At 39.9% G+C, this 15,243-nt stretch overlaps 1 pseudogene; it reads right to left on the bottom strand.

Moving 5' to 3' along the window:
- Positions 1 to 705: 705 nt before the first annotated feature.
- On the bottom strand, positions 706 to 10,114 carry LOC131920419 (small ribosomal subunit protein eS7-like; annotated as a pseudogene).
- Between the last annotated feature and the right edge of the window lie 5,129 nt (positions 10,115 to 15,243).

The following is a 15,243-nucleotide window of genomic DNA, read 5'->3' on the forward strand; positions in this document are numbered from 1 at the left end:
CTGCTATCTTAGGCTTGAAAGCCATCTTATAGTAAAGTATGTCCATTCCAGTTTATGATTAAATCTCTATTTCTCAAGGATTGGGCTATGTCCCACCTGTAACCTTAAGTACAAATAGTTCTGCAGTGCTTGTTCCAGGAAACTGAAACCATGTCTTTGTTTCAGAAAGTTGTTATGAGCATCTTACAACCCTACCTTTGTTTCAAAGATTGTTATGACTACTTTGTTATGACAACCTTGTTATGCTGCTCCTATAACCCTGCCTACATGCCTGCTGAATCCTCCATTTGGAAACCCCCTACCCCTGAGCTATAAAAACCGTTATCTTGCCCATGTCCAATGCAGACCTCTTGAACCCCACCTTAGGAGGAGGCAGCCCATACATACAAATAAAAAAGCTTGCTTTAATTAATTTGACCATGATGATTTTGGTCAGTGGGCTTTCTCCCCCCCTTCTTTGGAATTAATATTCTGTAATGAAACTTGGGTCCTCTGAAAGACCAGCAAGAGAGCTTAACCACTAAGCAATCTTTCCAGCTCCAAGTGTTGGACTTTTTTCATATTTCTATGTATCTATTAAGGTGATCATATAAATACTGATGGTGTTTTGAGTTCTCCTTCCTTCCTTCCTTCCTTCCTTCCTTTCTCCCTCCCCTCAACCTTCCTCCTCCTCCTTAAGATGACATTTTATTTAGTCATTTCTGATTATAATTGAAACTCTGGGAATTCAAAATTAACATCCTTGCTGGCAAGCTTCTGGTGTACAAAAACACTTTGGACCTTGCTCTCCCTATCGTTCGGATGCACTCTGTATAACCAAACTCTGAGCCAACAGCTGTCCAGTTACTCGCCGATCCTCTCACCCACAACTTCTCTTGGGAAGATCAAGTCCTCAAGGGTGGCATTGTGCACCTCAGTTAGTGTGAGTTCTGTGGAGCTTTTGCTTAGTTTTTGTGTGACCTTTTTGAGTTGGCTTAGGCAAAATCCTCCTCCAAGCAAAGACAACTATGGGCTTCCCACTCAACTTTTTCTCCAATTCATTTGTTAGCCAGACTTGGATTTTCTGTAAGGATTTCAGCTGAGGAACTGGTCCAAAATTATGAAAGCCTCCAGACCACCACCAATTTCAGTTTCCTCTGTCATGGTGACATTGAGTTCCCACAGCTGTGCCTTGAGGTCTGAGCTCATCTCCAGCTCCAACAGTGCCCAAGAGACACTGCACTCAACCCCTCCAGCTTCCTGCCATTGGGCTTCCCAATATTGGCACTCAGCTGAACACCAGCTCACCTTCGTGAGTCCAGCTTAGAAAGTACTGTACATGCTTTGCTAATATGATGATTGAATGGATTTATTTCACAGTGGTAAGCAAATTCAGCATTCTTAGGATAAACTTGGGTGATCATATGTATGCTTATATGATATTTAGGGATTTAAGCTACTTTTGTTGAAACTGTTCTATGTTATTAAGAGACATTAGCCTATACTTTCTAATCTTGTGACTTTCCCATGTAACCTTCCCAATACTGTGCTTGGGAGTAGAGTATCCCCTACATGAAGCAGCTGCTGTTTCTTCAGCCACTTAAGACAAAAACTGAGAATTAAAAACCAAGCTTACTGTGAGATAAATGTGTAAACCCAGGGGCATGGTGAGCTGGAAAGTGACACCTGTTTAATGGAGACAAGCCATAACTTTGGCAAGGAGGAAACTTCCTACAGTGCATGAGGATTGACCAAGGGTATCAGCTTGAACACCAGTCTGAGTGGAGCCAATTTTAAGTGAGACCCTGTGTTGGCTTTCCTTGTATTAGTTTCTGAAATTGAATAAACTCTGCCCCAAGAGGCAGCCTGGTTTAAAATGTGAGAGTTTAAGAGAAAGAGCTGAGAAAGAGAAATAAAATTAAGAGTAGTGGTAGCTCTTAGCAGCCTGAACTGAGAGAGAGATAGCAGAGGCACAAACATCCCAGAACAGTCAAGACAAAAATGGTGATATGCTAGGCACTTTCAGGCAGAGTAGAAGGAGAGAAACTCTTTTACCAGGGATGCAGAAAAACACTGGGAATGAATAGAGCATTTGAGATATGCACAGAAAGAATAGAGCGTGCAATCATTTGGAAGGAGAAGGGGAAAAAATTTAGTAGGGAGACAGTATATGCAAACTCTGGCTGTGCCCTTATAAACTGATGGAATTATACCAAGTAGTTCAGCCTTTCTATCCCTTACATTCTTCTTCTCTAAAATGGCTGCAATCATAATACCTACCAGAGCTGTTCTGAGGAGAGCACAGGTAAACACACTCTAAGTATTAAATTGAACAAATAAAATACTGTCATTTACATAGACTGGTAAGAGCTAACAATGGCATTTATAACCATGTGTTTAATGAAAATGTCACAAACAATATGTCTGCTTTAGTTATATCTCATCGACATATGCAGATCCAAACAGCATTATGGAAAATATGCTTCAGTGTTTATGAGTTGAGAGAACATAGGTCTGCTTAAATTTTTTCTTTTCAAGTGTCTACTTCAAGAGTTACCTAGAGTAAATTTTTGTAAAAATGAAAGTATTTTTAAATATGCAATGAAAGAAGTTTAAAAGTCTAATAAGTTTACTGATATAAATCAGAATCTTCGATATGCTCCAAGAAATAAATTTTAAATTTTATGTCTAAAATACCCTATTTATAGAAGAGTCTCAATTTAATCATTTCCAGATGTGATGTTTAAAAACTATGCTGCCTACTATTACTCAGCTTGCCTCGTTAAGGTAAGTCTATCTATCCTTGTCAGCAAAGGACAGTATGCCAGACTCTGAGGGGAAAGGCAGGCAATAACAGGGTCTTTACAGAAGTCATTCCATGTCACATAAGCAGCTACATGTTAACTTCACCTTGGAAAACTACTTAGTATTGAGTCAAAAAAAAATAGAAGTTCTCTATACAGATCTCCTCAAAGTTTTCACAACAATCTTATAAAGAAAGTACTACTCTTAGCTAGATTTTACAAGGAGGCCCATAGAAGTTAAATAACTTGCTCCAATCAAAAAGCAAGGTAAGAATCTAGCCAAGAGCCAAAGAAAAGCCTGCTTGTATATCCAGGCACCAGCTATTAACTGTATTACCTCAGAAGCACCTGTATACACAGACTACACATAATGGAAAGTGTCTCAGTCGTGCGAGCACCTTAACAAAATTCTGTAGATGAGGTAGCATAGAAACTTACAACACTTCACAATTTGGGAACTGTGAAGTCAAAATGCACAGGTAGATTTGGTGTCTGGCACCTAGATCCCACCTCGATATTTGCTCACCTGAAGGAGACAAGGCAGCTCTCTCTGTCCTCCTTCATTAGTACACCAATGCCATTGATAAGGGTTATGCTATAGTGACTTGGTCTCCCCACAAAGTCCCTCTCTCCAAATACTCCCATCTCAGTGATTGCGTTTCATCCCATGACCTTTCTTTGTAGAGGACACATTGAGACCATGGTGAAGAGAACCTCAACACACAGGATGTTCAATGGTTCCTCCCCAAGCATTTTCTGTTACTGACTCACTGACTTGAGAGCTCTGTATTAGCTCACAGATTGGAAGCTAAGTGGGAAAAAGGAATTATCATCACTAATAACACTGGACACAAGAACAGAGTACTCTTCTTGTGCAGACCTTCTAAAAGTAGTACATTGTGAGCTTAGGAGGCAAGCATTACAGCACTCTTTTTTTCCTTGTCACTGTAGAATGAAGTTGTCACTCATTTATTTTGTTCACTTTGCCATAAATATTCTGAACATCTGTTCTCTTCCAGGCACTGGGTGGTGGGTATTAACGGTGCTCTCAACAGTCCATTTAGAAGCACTTAATTTTTTATTTCAAGCTTTTCAGACCATTGCTCACTGAGATTCAGTATTAACAGAAAGAAAAATGTCCCTGCCTCCATGCACATGCCTACTCCTTCACAAACCCAGGCCTTGGGCTTCTCTCGTGTTCCCTACACAAGGCACAAGTACTTATCAGTCTCCCATACTAAAGTACAATCAAAATTATACATGTACAGACAGACAGACAGACAGACACACACACACACACACACACACACACACACACACACACACGAATGATGAAGAAAACCAGTAAGTACCCATTCAAACAAAGGCAAATTGAATCAAAAGGCATAGATACTCGGCAGGTATTTGTGAAACTGAGGCCCATTTATAGCCAGAGATTTCTATCTTTTTAAGTCTGTTAAAATTACCATTATCCATACATACTAACTGCTTTTATCCATGATGGGGCTGGCATCTTTCTCCTTCCTAAGCTGCATCCTTTATTATGGAAGGAACGTTTAGTAATGGAGTCATTATCCTGCTGAGGACTAAGAGAGAGTGTTCCTTCTTTCCAGTATTAAAGTGCCTGCTCCTTGACTTGGTTATTAAAATGAGGGCTCAAATAGCTCCTTGTTCTAATTTTCCTTATCAGCCTCCACAGGACCCATTTCAGGCTGTCTGTGAAGTGTTAGAATGCAATTGTGTGCTTGAATAGAAAGAGAAACGGAATGAGAGCCTCTTAAGGCCATTATATTGTCTTATTTAGTGACACTGTTTGCCTCACCATTACTAAGCAATGAGCTAAGTGTTCTTCCTGAGTAGAATAATAGTACCCACATTTAACCAGCACTTTACACTTTGCAGAGCACTTCTGCAGCATGCAGTCTCTCTTTTGAACCAGGCTACAATACTGGAGCAGATTGAGAGTGTGCTGTGATCATAGATTTACATGGTTAAGTTATAGCTTTCAACCTCCAAAGTCAGAAAGGACAAGTTGATGGGCATGGTAATAGGAAAAGAGTTGTCCTATCTCTGGAAAGTGGAATGTCTGTCACAGAGCTTTTCCAGCTCACTAAAGACTCAAGTACCATCATTCCTTCTTCTCTGTGTAAAGAGACTCACAAATCCTCACTGAAACTGTTCATATTTGAAAAGACAGATAATGAGGCAATTCCACGGAGTTTATCTGATAATCAAAGGGGTTTATTTCGGGTTTACTTACAACAAGCAAAAGGGAGTTGGTCGTGGGGCCCAAGAAAGTTGAGGCCCGGTCCAACGCGGTTCTCTGGAGAACTCTGACTTGGTACGCAGTACAAGCATCCAGCATCCAGGACCACGAGGTAGCCAAGAGAACGAGCACATATGTATTCCAAGACTTAAGAGGTCCCCCTTGGCAATGCCCTGGGGGGGGGGCAGGTACCTAGTAGTTACCTGCTGCCTATTAGAGGCGGTGCTTCAGGGGTAAAGTGCAGACAACCACTGCTACAGACAGAAATGCTACAAATCAGAGAAACCATAGAGAGGACAGGCAGATACATCAGGATTAATTACTAATCCATAAATTACGGAGGACAAAGAAGTTTTAAAGGTCATAAGTTTTTAACATCTGTATTGAGGCAGGGGAGAATGACAGAAAATTAAGGGACATGGGAAAGGAAAGATGCCCCTCTGAGGCTAGCTGAAGCCTCCTGGAACTGAGAATCAAGAATTGCAACACAATTAACATCTGCTATGAATGTTGTTAACACATATTTCCCTCTTTAGATATTTTATTAACTCTTTATGAATTTTATACAATGCATTTTATCATATATACCTCCCTCCTCCAACTCCTCCCATATCTACTCCCTATGCGCCCCCCCCACATTAAGTTCTCTCCTCCCCTCATCAGGTCCAGCTTGTGTTGCCCAACTACTCCTGGGGGTGGGGCCTGCATCAGCCTATGGTCAACCGATATGGGGTCATATCATTAAAGAATACTGACTCTCACTCTCCCAGCAGCTACCAAATGCCCATAGCTCTCAGCTAGAGGTAGGATGTCATGCCCACTTCCACCCACATACCTTCTATATAGCAAGACACCATCATCCAAGAGAAGGGGCAGCCTACAGAAGGAGGAAAAAATCTTTACCATTTATGCATCTGACAGAGGGTTAATACCTAGAACATACAAAGAACCCAAAAAGCTAATGATCAAGAAAACAAACAATCCGGTTAAAAAATGGGGTGTGGCATAAAGATGGAGATTCTCCTGATTTCCTATTCTGCTCACCTCATAGGAACTAAAAGTGATTCTAACCATTACTTAGATACTTGAAGACATGTTTCAAACTACACACAGAAAGAATTCCATCTCCATAGTAAAAGATTATTTCTCATATCCTATAAAAACATTAAAAATTTTTAAATTCCCAGATATTAGTTAACTCATTACAAAATAAAGTCTACCAAGTGGGCAAATTGAACTCACACACGCTTTCTGTGTGAGGTCTGTAGCTAGTAGTAAACTTGAACTCTTGCCAGATGGATATGAAAACATTCCCAAAGAAACCAAGGAGAGGAGGAAAGCATGGGTTCATTTAAATTCTGATCCTTTCACATGTTAATTTCATTTAACTTTCTTTTTTTCTTCTGTGTATTTTTTTCCTGAAGCATTTCAGTTATCATAGATTGTAGGTCAATCTCTTCCTCATCTTTAACAATATCTGTTTCTTGTTGGAATTTTCCATTTCAGAGCTTCTATCTTTCATTATAAACGCTAGACTAAATCACTCGCTCTTCTCATTGTAAAGCCTAAGTAGATTCAGGAAAAATAAATACATTGCATCTTATACTTTCATTAGAAATAAACAAAATGAAATAATGGGGCATGAATCTAAGCAGAGAGTTCTCAAAAGAGGAGATACAAGTGACTGAAAAATATTTTTTTAAATGTTGAACGTATTTAGCCACCACAGAAATGCAAACTAAAACTGAATTGATATTTCATCTTACTTTAGCCAGAATGGCCTAGAAAAAGAAGAGAGAGCAGAGGCTGGCAAAGATGTAGGAAAAGAATACTTCTAGTGGGAGCATGGTCTGGTACAACCACTACACAAATAAGAGGTTCCTTAAAAATCTGGAAGTAGAGCTACCAGATGGTCCAGCTGTCCAACTCTTAGACATCTGTACTACAAAGTGACTTGCTCTTCCATGTTTATTGCTACTCTGTTCACATTAGCCAGGAAATGGAAATACCCTAGATGTCCATCAACTGATGAAATGGATATGAAAATACAGTAGATTTACACAATAAAATTATTATTTAGTTGTTAAGAAAAATGAAATTATTAAATTCACAGGTAAATTGATGGAGCTGGAAACAATCATTCTGAGTGAGGTGATCCAGATACAGAAAATCAAATATGTTTTCTCAAATTTGTGGATGTTAGCTTTGAATTTTCAGATATGTGTTCCATTTTGAAGACTCATAGAGGTCAGAAATTTAGTAAGGGGTTATTGTGAGGTGCTTTCAAGGAAGGTAGATATAACACAGTAGGATAAAGAGATAAGTGGGAATATTTATTTTATATAGAGGTATATAAGCAATGAACCATTCTTTTTTTTTTTTTTTTTTTTTTTTTTTTTTTTTTTTTTTTTTTTTTTTTTTTTTTGGTTTTTCGAGACAGGGTTTCTCTGTGTAGCTTTGCGCCTTTCCTGGAACTCACTTGGTAGCCCAGGCTGGCCTCGAACTCACAGAGATCCACCTGGCTCTACCTCCCGAGTGCTGGGATTAAAGGTGTGCGCCACCACCGCCCAGCGCAATGAACCATTCTTAAGGCCTAAGTGTGTATGGCCTTCCTCCTTTCCCAGCTGTAAACCTTCAATTTTCTAGTAACTTCACCAGAAACCCCACATAGAGTAAACCCTATGTCCTATCCTCCTTGTGCCGCCTTAGTGGTTCCTGGTTTTATTTAATCAGATTTTAATGTCATCCAAGACAACTCAAGAGCTACCCTAAATCTCATTTGTTGAAGGATGGGAGAAAGGAAGAAAAAATAAAATTTGTTAGCAACCCATTGAAATGTAACTTTAGAGACACCAAAATGGTATATGGCTATGGCTAAGACATTTAGTTGTGACTCTTCTTTGAGAAGCCCACACCCACATACTCATATGTACCTTTCTCTTTTCAATAAAGTCCAACTTTGCTTTGTACTGGCTCATCCTGTAATTCTTTTCTGTGATAGAGTCAAGGATTTGGCTTTCCATTAGTGGAGGACCCTAAAAGAAAAAGGCAACTCCTTAGGTTGTAGTTCTGGGCTGTCTTCTGCTGCACTGCCACTGCTGTTAACTATTTGGATGTATATTAAGTATGTTCATAGTCTGTTCTGGTATCCTGCCATATGGTAAGAAAGTCCTTGATATGTGCAACATTTCAATGTTGTCTCAGGTTATCTTTGGTTATTAATTATTCTAGCATATACATATCTATATTTATATATATATTTGCATATATGCTTGCTTGTCATAAAAGCAAACATGTGCTGGGCAGTGGTGGCACACGCTTTAATCACAGCACTCGGGAGGCAGAGACAGGCGTACCTCTGTGAGTTTGAGGCCAGCCTGGTCTACAGAGTGAATTCCAGGATAGGCTTCAAAAGCTGCAGAGAGAAACCCTGTTTTGAAAAAATCAAAAAAAAAAAAAAAAAAAGCAAAGCAAACATGTTCTTATAAATAAATGTTTGTATGATCCAATTTTCTGATAAATTTTATGAAAAGTTTTTATCTTATGTAATTCCTTTAGTACACTATTTAATGATGGAAATAATGTCTCTGATAGAGCTCTGAACATGGAATCCCAAAATATGAATTGCCATACTATTTTAATAAAGCAATCTGAGAAAGTGTGTGTGCAGGAGGAAACTTGTGACCTTCCCTTGGATCTGGACATAAATCTGTCCTTTAAGAAGCAATTTTGATACACCCATAGAGAAGAAACACTCTAATTTCCAACCATAAAGGGACCCAGAGAGGACTCCAATTATACAGGCTTTGTTCACTCTTTGTTGTAACATGTCTGCCTGTGACTTTTCACACTTCACCAAACATGGTAGAAACAGGTTGTATCCAGCCTTTCCTTGGATGCTCTTTTCCTTCTGAAGACTCCTGTGTCATACAAAACTTACACCAAGCAGGCTTATATGCACTATCTGTCTTTTGTTGCGGGATGACAGCCAAAAGAAGGAAAAGATCATCCCTCCCCTCCTTCCACCTCACTAACTTCATTCATCAGCTTGGGCTTGAGGAAGTTCACAGTTCTTGTCAAGCAGGTGTTGACAAGAAAAGTAACTAATGCATCCTGCCTCCGCCCCACCCCCATAAATGGTGGCTTCCTGCCACCTCCTTTCTCCCTTCTCTCCTTTCTATCCCACCTTACTTGAGTGGCTCACCAAGAACACAGAAAGCCCACAGGTTCAGCAGCGAGGGTTTGTGAGTAACTGCATTGTGGATGAATTTTAGAAATCTCGTGATCCAGTTAAAGATAGGTAGATCATTTGTTGCCCCTGGGGCCCTGCTAGAGTGTGGGAGCACAAAGACGAGCACGTCTGACACAGGAGAGATACTAAGAAGGAAAGTTGTCTTTGTCTCTATTTGATCAGAGTTAGAAAATGGCAAATGTACCGCCTCCAAAACATACTGCCTCCAAAACATAGCACCTTGATTACTGACTACTTCAAGCTGAAGAAGAGCAATGTAGGGAGAGGTTTTCTCTAAACGCCCCTCCTAATACTATCAAAAAAGACAGGTGACTACCTACCTGATGATATACTCTGACACATGGCTAATGGTCAGTAACCCTCTTTACAAACAGCTTTCTAAGTGCCCGACAATACCCTATCTGAAGTAGAGAAAGTAGGTGCTTCCCACTCCCAGACAAGGCTGAAGACCTCCTGCCTATGCAATAGGGGAATATTCTATTGACACCCAACAAAGCCCATCCTGGAGCTAGAAATAGGCTAGACCTGAAGAGGTGATGAGACATTTAGGAGAGTGTAACTAGAGTTTTCCTGCCTGGCCCAAAGTCAGGACAAATCTCTCTCACCCACCAGTCCCACAGCCGCTCAGACCCAACCAAGTAAACACAGAGACTTATATTGCTTACAAACTGTATGGCCACGGCAGGCTTCTTGCTAACTGTTCTTATATCTTAAATTAACACATTTCTATGAATCTATAAGTTGCCACGTGGCTCATGGCTTACCGGTATATCTTAGCATGTTGTTACTCATCATGGCAGCTGGCAGCGTCATTCTGACTCAGCCTTCCACTTCCCAGAATTTTCTTCTCTCCTTGTCCCGCCTATACTTCCTGCCTGGCTACTGGCCAATCAGTGTTTTATTTATTAACCAATCAGAGCAGCACATTTGACGCACAGAACATCCCACAGCAGGGGAGCAGCTACTCTCTCACTGAGATATGTTCTTAAATACTACAAAGTCCCTTCCACTGGGCAGTTACTCACAAACCATCACTGCTAAACCCGTGGGCTATCTGTGTTCTCGGTGAGCCGGGATAGAAAGGAGAGAAGGGAGAAAGGGAGGTGGAAGGCAGCCACCGTTCATGGGGGTGGGGTAGGAGCAGGATATATTAGTTACTTCCCTTGTTGCTGTGACAAAATACCCAAGGTAAACAGCTTAAGGGACAAAAGGGTTGTTTGGGCTTACAGCTTGAGGGGATAGCCCATCATGGTGAGGACACTATGGCTACAAGGTCATGAAGCTGCTGCTTAGTGTGTCCACAGTCAGGAAGCCAAGAGAGATGACTGCTCGTGCTCCGCTCACTTCCGGGATGACAGGCCACAAAATGGTGTGGCCTACAGTTAGAGAGGATCTTCCTACCTCAAGTAGCCCAGTCTAGACACTCTCTTCAGAAGTAGCCTTAGGTTTCTCTGAAGTTACCCACTATCTTGTCAAGTTGACATCAATATTAATCATCCTAGAGGGATTCTGAGATAATATAGGATTGTTGACTCAACACAGTAAGTATTCTTTTGTGTTGTAGATTCACTACATAAAACAACACACCATTTCCCACAGAAAATATTAAAGTTAGAGATAAGATTACTACTATATAGCCTTGAAAATCATGTTGGTCTCCTTTGAATACTTTCCAGATTACAGTAATTGGTGTGTTTTTAATATCTATGGTTTCCTCTACACCGTATTTAAGGACAAACATCACATTTGTTTTCTATTTCAATTATAGCTCAAGTAGCTAGTCCTCAAAGAGAGCTAACCAAGTACTTGTTGAGTGAATGAATGAATGAGTGAATGAGATAAATGTGCTCAAAACTCAGCTGAGTTGTTGGTTTTCTGCTACATTTCAACAGCTTTTCTGGTCATGCATTTATAAAGATTAAAAATGCTTTTATTCTTTTAAGAGAAAAGGGGATTGGGAATAGAAAACACTGTGTCAAACAGAGTGGCAGGTGTCCAGCACTGGCTATATTGTGCAATACACATGTGATGACTAGGTCAAGGAGATATTTTAGATGGGAAAGCAGTAGTTCTCTCAACTATGGTTGTCTTCCTTCTCCCTTCCTTTTTTTCCTTTTAAGACAAAGGTTTCACACAGCCCAGGCCTTGAACTCAGCTATCCTGCCTTCACTCTTGAGTGTTGGGATTACAAGTATGAGCCATTATACCTGGCTCAGTTCTTCATAAATTAACAAGGTGCCTCTTCTCTCTATATATTGAAATCTATATTTCTACTTAGAATTAAATAACTTGAAAGTATTGTCGTGATGTTTTGAAATAACCTCCCTATGAGCTTTAAAATGAAGGACTGAAGTTTTCTGCACCAAATAATTTAGTAGTTTGTAAAGAGCTTACAAAGTCAAAGTACTCCCCCACGAAAAAAACAAATACCCAACTCTTCCCTCCAGCACTTTAGTTCCAATCCTTAAATTACTTTTATCCATTTCACTAGGGCTTCTTAGGATAACTGAGGCATAGTTGCCAGAGGTCCCATAAACTAGATGTGATGTATGTTCTTCCAACACCCCCATAAAATTAACCAATTAGTCAAAAGTTGAGTCATTTAATAAACAAGATTAGACTGCCACCTACTGGTCTAATGTGTAAGCTAATGGAACCTCCTTGATAATAGCAGATACTCCAAATTTGGTTTCTAGCTAACCCAAAAATAAAACTAATTTTTTAACAAAAATGATGAACATACATCCAAAATTCATTCCTTTGCCAAGATCATCCAAAAGTGATCAAGCAATATGAATACATCCATAGCAATGTTGCAATGAAAGATTAATTTGTACCATTAATATGTGGAAATAATTACAATTTTAAAATTTCTAGGTGACTATACAACTTGGTGTTAGAAAACATGGCTTGAAGATCACTTGCCTTGCAGCATGTGTATGAAGTCCTGGGTTGGATCCCCAACACACACACACACGCACGCACGCACGCACGCACGAAGGTGGTGGAGAGGGTGAGTAGGGGATAAAGGTGGATTTGGCTTCTCTCTCATCTTCTAGTTCAGAACCATTCTTAACATCAAGCCTCAAGCTCCTAATATATAAATTTTCTGTTAAAAACAGAACTATTCATGATAAAAACAAGATGTCATTGTCATCTAGAGAAGGATGTAAAATACTAGTTGATTCAGTTCAAGACGTTCTAAGACTTCCTCTGCCCCGCACCAAACTTGCAAATTGGCACTGCAGAAAGCAGAAAAGACAGGAAATTCACTCTCACCCTCCAGTGACCTCTTATCCCTGCAACAGGCCATTAAAAGACTCTTTCCTACAAAGTAACTCATAAGATCTTCATAATGTTCTGTTCTCAGGTGAAAGGAATGGAACCCAGAGAATCTGAACAAGTCACGCTTGCCGAGCACCTTCTGGTTCACCACCCTGAGGCCATAACCTGTAATTTGCCTCTTTCTTTGAATCTTCATTTCTGAAGATGCCCTGTCTCAAAAAACTTATATTAAAATAAGTATCACATTGTGTACGTGAAAGTGTTGATCTTAGAGGCAACAGCCATGAAACTTGTGATAAATAAGGAATCCTTCTTCCTTCCAAGAGGCGAGCAGTAAATGCACAGTGACGAGTTTATTTATACTGACCCAAGTGAAGTAGTGTGAGTTCTGAAACTTGTTAGACAACTCAATGAGCAGAGTACAAACAAGAGAATTTTAAAAATGGTGTGCAAGGAATACAGCTTGGCAGGAGGGCACAGAGGTGCCCAGCACAGGGGTAGGGTACTGAAGGAGTTACCCAGTATATATTGAAGAGTCAACAGAAAGAAACAAAGATCATCTACAGGAATCAAAATCCTAACAACAGTGAATAGAAGTTCATACATAAGAAAATAACAAGAAGGCTGGAGAAGTGGCTCAACAGTTAAGAGTACTAGCTGCTTTCCCACAGGACCTGGGTTCAGTACCCAGTACCCACATGGTGGCTCACAACCATCTATATAACTCCAGTTCCATAAAAGGATGTCCTTTTCTGGTCTCCCTAGACACAGGCATGGGCATGCACATAATGAAGACACACATCAGGCATTATATATATATATATATATATATATATATATATATATATATATATATATATATAATTAAAAAGAAGAAAATGATAAGAAAGTAAAAGAGTATGGTGCAGGAAATCATGGAGTTGGCTTGGTCTAGCTGCTGTGAGAGGTGTGCATCATAGGTTTTTCAGGTTGGAGTCAGTTGCTCCTGGGGCACTGTGCACCTATCAGTTCCTGAGAAACCAAGGCACTCCTTCAAGCAGTGAAGCATTCAGGCTGCCTGTGTTTCTCTGTATTCCCTAGAAGTCAGTGAAGCATATAGAAACTTGACAGAACAATTAGTCTTAGACATTAATCTTACGTATGCTATACACCTTACAAAGGTCATTGTATCCTAGGAACTACCATCGTATTGATCCTGGCAACCTACATTGTGTTCTGTTTCTGATAAGGGGATAAAATTCTAATTGTTTGCAATAAAGTTATCACAGCCTCAGTCTTGGTGTGATCCCTCCAACCTGACCTGGTCAAGATTTATTTCTCATTGGCCATATCAGGTAAAGTTGGCCCAATACGCAAGCACTGGATATGGTACAGGCATATAGCACTAGTCCCAAAATATATGGTCCTCTGGCAATCAAGGGTGTGTGTGTGTGTTTGTGTGTGTGTGTGTGTGTGTGTGTGTGTGTGTGTGTATCTGTGTGTGTGTGTATGCCCACCCTGTCTTTCATATTCACACATGTCATCCCAACGTTTTCAGCCTTAATCTCCAAAGTATAAATTCTACCAGGAGACACATATACTTACACAAACACATGCAGACATTAATTCAAAAGCCTTGAACTTGGAAAGCTTCCAAGTTCATTCCTAGAGGAACATGACACAGACAGTCCATGTTACGATGTTATAGTATTTCAGTTTTGAAAAATATGACCAAACTCTTGGGAGGATTTTGTTTGATTACTAAAGTAATAGTTAAGATTTCCTGGCTTTTTCATGTGCATCGTGTGTGTGTGTGGAGCCCAGGTAGCTCTAAAGAAGGTGTCAGATTCCCTAGGACAACTGTGAGCTGCCATATGGATGCTGGGAATTGAATTCAGCTCTTCTACAAGAGTTATAAGAGTTCTTTCCTGACTTTAATTCATCTTTATCTGCTTTGCAAAAAGAAGTCAGCTACATGAAAAATATACTTTAATAAAACTGTAGTCAGTGTTATTTCATATTCAGGACCATGCTATCCCAAAGCAGAGTACTTCATCATACAATTTCTGCTGAAGCAGTTTGAGAAAGAGCAAGCACAGGAAGAGCAGGCCTTCTCCAGAAGCATGTCCTAAGACTCTCACAGGAGAGGTCCTCCCTGACCTCGAAGGAAAGGAGCATCAGAGAGCAAACTAAACCAACAGTGACTGCTGTCTTCCTAGTGCACTGTTCTTAGCCCATACCCTTCTTGTTCTATCACATTCTCCGATGACTTTCTGCTCTGTATCAGAACTAGTACAACATTACTCAAAGTTAATCATGTATTGAGGTCTTAGTTTCTTATGAAGAGTGTTGTACTTAAAGCTTTTGTCAAATGGTGTTTTTCTTTTCATTGTTTTAGGTAGGCAGGAAAAGACATTTTTCCTCCCCCAAATATGCATAGTATATTTTATATGTTAGTATATTAATTATTATGTACTATATAATATACTGCATATTACATTGCTATATTTAGAATATATTTTCTGATGAAGTGAAATTAAGGCTCTGTTGCTAGATTCTATTTAATTTGTTTGAGTCAAGGTCCTGTGTGTCCCAGACTGACCTCAAACTCACTAAGTTACCAAGGACTCTCCTGCCTCCATCTCCAGAATGCAGAAATTACAGGTTTGTGCATGCAC

The sequence above is a fragment of the Peromyscus eremicus genome, chromosome 10, assembly GCF_949786415.1.
Source record: "Peromyscus eremicus chromosome 10, PerEre_H2_v1, whole genome shotgun sequence".
In the NCBI taxonomy this organism is placed as follows: Eukaryota; Metazoa; Chordata; class Mammalia; order Rodentia; family Cricetidae; genus Peromyscus; species Peromyscus eremicus.